Here is a 4,135-nt window from a genome sequence, read left to right as displayed (position 1 = left end):
TAGCCAAAATCAGCCCATCATCAAAATCACTATTGGAAACCTATCAAACCTTGGGCATGTTATTTGAGTTTGAGTTAATTTTGTCACCCCTAGTCTCAAATTATGTGACACTCTTTATTTTTTAGTCAGTCTAACAAAGAATGAAACCTTTTTATATTTTACTTTAAACATCTCATTTTACCATTAATAAGATGATTTAAAGTCACATAAATATCTATGGTTTAGTGTAGACCATAAGTTTCGAAACTCTTCCTTCCATTTTTAAACTCCGTGCCTAGTGAAATGATATTTGGCACAAATATCTAGATTTACTGTCATTCTCACTCTAATTCTTAGCACTTTAATCGCGAATTTGAATGCAAATTGTTGTATATGAGCTTATGTTGGTATTTTTGCTTTAATAGGTACAACAAGGCCCAAAAAAGGATAATCCGAGCAATTCTGGTTGATTCTGAGGCAGTGCAAGTTGGTCGAGTGAGCGGAAAGAGATCGCAACACTTAAAGGCAAAATCAGACCACTGAAGGGTCCCATGCGCTGACTTGTGTCGCACAGCCAGCGCACAAAAACCCCATCTCTGAATCTCAGACAGGCCATGCGTTGGTCATGCGTCGCGTGAGCAAAGCACAAGAAAGACCATGCGCTGGCTATGCGTCGCACAGTCAGTGAACAAGAGGCGTCAGTTCTCCAAATTTGATCGGGAATGGGCCAACTTATCTCATATTCACCCTAGCTTATAAATAGTCATTTTTAACGTTAGAAATGGGCTTGGACGATTTTTAAGACTTGTGAAACTCTTTCTAGATTTTATTTCTCTCTTATTATTATTTTCTTGACATTGAAACCCTATGTTATCCATGAATTCTTTCGTCTACTCTCGAATCATGTGTAACTAAACACTTTAATTCTGGGGTTGTGGTGAAGCCATGATTATTGACGGTTGAAAAGTATTTTAATCTTAGTATCGTCTTCGTAAGCAATTGTTTCTTTACTTCCGTGCTTAATTGCTTGATTGTCTACGCAAAAGTTGAGTTCTATTTACTAATTTATATACGTGCTTGGGAAAGACGTTGTTAGTTTAGAGAAGGAGTAAAGATATTGTGATCCGTTATCCCTATAGTTGGGCTAGGATTTGTGACTAGGATAGGACTATACTTAGTTACCGCAATCAATTATATACCGTGCTCTTATTGCGTTCTTGATAAGTCAATACCATAGGAATATAGGAGGCGAATTATCTTGAAACGGCGAGCAGTGGTTCGGAAGAATACTACGACATTAATAATCCGGTTAATTATCAATTGTGAACAAAGCTGCTAAGGTAGGATACTTGAAGGACTCAATAGGATTGGTGAACCAACCACGACCCTGGAATATTTCTAAAATATTGATAAAAGCAACTCTCAAAGACGTTCGTAGCACAATTCTAGTTTACATTGTTAGTTATTTAGTTTTCAGCATTAAGTTACAAAAAAAAAACAAAGCTTTTATTTGTTACTTGCATAATTAGTAGCAATAGTTTATTTTCGTGAAAGTATTGGTCATAAGTCTCTGTGGGTTTGACATTCGATTTTATATAATCACTATATTACTTGTATAACCACATACACTTGGTGTGCATTTGGATGCAACAAGTATTTGGCGCCGTTGCTGGGGGCTTAAAAATCAATAATTTTTACCAGAATAAATTGTATTGCTTTATTTATCCAAGTATTAACGTCTTGATCTTAGTTTCTACTTGATTGCAGGTACTTTAATCGAATGCGAAGGACTGCGAGTCAAAACAATCTTGAGGAATTCGATCCTGAGCCTGAACGTACTTTCAACCGGCGCAGGAGAGACTTGAACTTATTGCAGAATCCGCAGACTCTAGACGAATTACCTGTGGTCATAGCTAATAATCCACCAACGAAAGTGTGAGAGGTTGCAATGCCTCGTGTGGCAAATGTAACTTCAAGCATGGTCAAGCCCACCATCAAAGGGCACTTTGAGCTAAAGCATCTTATAATTCAGCAACTTCACTCTAGTGGGAAATTCACGAGATTGTCATACGAGGATCCTCAGCGTCACATCCATAGTTTTCTGCAGTTTGTTGATACTTTTGCTACTGGAATGGTCACTAAAGAATATGTGTCGCTGACACTGTTCCCCTTCTCTCTGTTGGGGAATGCAAGTAACTGGTTATTAGCAGAGCCCACCAATTATATCACTACGTGGGATGATTTGGCGACGAAATTCTTGACAAGGTTCTTTCCACTAGCAAAGACAGCTCGCCTCCGAAGGGAGATCATGTCATTCAGGTAGAAAAATGGAGAAAATTTGTATCAAGCGTGGGAGAGGTTCAAGGGTCTTCTCAGAGATTGTCCTCACCACAATCAAACGAATGAAATTCTGGCACACACTTTTATTAAGAGTCTGGATGCCTAACATAAGTCCTCACTAGACACTACTGCGGGAGGGTAGGCTCTCGATCTGAGCTATGAAGAATTATTCACATTATTGAACAGGTTTACACAGAGCACTCCACATTGTCAAGATGACACAACTAGCAGTTCAGCTAAGAAGGTACCTGGTGTTTTTGAAGTGAATAATTTTACGACACTATCAGCATAGATTTATGCCATGCGCACTGAAATCAAGAAGTTAACTGCTACACAAGCTCAACCACAGGTGCATCCAATGCAACAAGCCAACATCTTTTGTGAAGTTTGTAGAGAAGGTCACACCAGTGATGTGTGCCCTGCAAATCCCGCATCTATATACTTCGTGGGAAATGCAGGCAAGGGGCAAGGAAATAACAATAAATATAGGTAATCTTACAGCCCGAATTGGAGGGATCACCCGAATTTCAGGTGGAGTGACAATTAAGAAAATCAGAAATAGAACTATCAGCCAACACATGTTCCTCAAGCCCCCGTGAACAGTATGGAAGAGATGATGAAAAAGATAATGAGTGATATGCAGAAGATGATGACAGACCAACAAAAGTTGATAGCAGATAATCGGAACTACGATTTGGCGATGCGAAATTTAGAAAGGCAGATGGGTCAGATAGCTGGTGTACAAAACACTAGACCACCTAGGCACTTCCAAGTGATATTGATATGAATCAAAAGCCATGTAATGCTATTACTCTTTGGAATGAGAGAGAATTAGAGGAAGTGGATCTAAAAAAGACCAATCTAGTGAGAGCTGAAAAAGAGAAGATTGCAGAAGAAATGATTGAAGAAGAGAGGGTGATACGCTCAAATTACACCTATGAGTGGCGCAAAGCGGTCGTTGTCAAATATAATAACCCAAACAAGGTAGGGGTCGAATCCCACAGGGAATATGGAGAGAAAATGATACTAATTGTATGCTATACTAGTCTTTAAGGGCTTTAATCCTATTCCGAATAGTTTGAAATATTTGTTGTGTAATGTAATTGAATACTTTGACTTGAATTGTACTTAATGCGAGAGAGAGACTAAGGTTGTGTTCCCCACTTTGATTAGATATTATGCTTCAGGTTTCAATGTGATATACTTCTAGTGGTTGTTCTAAGAGTATGCACTTGATCTCTTAAGGACTTCCTAATGTTTCCAAACAGTTAGGCCGTATTTCCTCTTTATGATTTTCCAAATGTAAAAGAGTTGAACTCGAAGAGCGACCAATAATGCCAATTAGACTTGTTCTTATCCCTAAGTTAGTCTATTAAACGAGGGTTAACGCCCCGAGTCATTGCTATTCAATCTTACCAATACTAACTCTCTTTCCCAAGAAAAGTTAGTATAATGGCTTAGGCTAATGTTTGCAATCATTACCCAACGCTAACGCACAAAGATAGAATAAATACCAACAACCATTATGCATATATCAATAGTAGAAACCCATTCACATAATACCCATTATGGGGTCCACAACCTTAGAATTAAAATTAACTACTCATCATTTTGGTTAATAAAGAAAGCTTAAAAGTTAACATAATATACTTACAATGCTAATACAATATGGAATGAAGGTGAAGTTGGTGCTTTAAATGCTCAAACCACTTTACAAATATCCAAGGCTTAAAGTTAATGCTCCAAAAGATCAGAATGAATGTTAAAAACCTAACTTTAAGTATTTATAGGGCCAAAAATCGCGCCAAAGTTCTGG

The 4,135-nt window shown here is 38.0% G+C and overlaps 1 non-coding gene across 1 annotated transcript; it reads right to left on the bottom strand.

Annotated features, from left to right (window-relative positions):
• Positions 1–2,269: 2,269 nt before the first annotated feature.
• LOC132618876 (small nucleolar RNA R71) lies at positions 2,270–2,376 on the bottom strand. Its single transcript, XR_009574364.1, has one exon. It is a non-coding gene; the product is annotated as a small nucleolar RNA R71 (small nucleolar RNA).
• Between the last annotated feature and the right edge of the window lie 1,759 nt (positions 2,377–4,135).

The sequence above is a fragment of the Lycium barbarum genome, chromosome 1 (genome assembly GCF_019175385.1).
Source record: "Lycium barbarum isolate Lr01 chromosome 1, ASM1917538v2, whole genome shotgun sequence".
Classification (NCBI taxonomy): Eukaryota; Viridiplantae; Streptophyta; class Magnoliopsida; order Solanales; family Solanaceae; genus Lycium; species Lycium barbarum.
The sequence above is the reverse complement of the archived record's forward strand: the minus strand, read 5'-3'. Positions and strand labels throughout refer to the sequence as shown.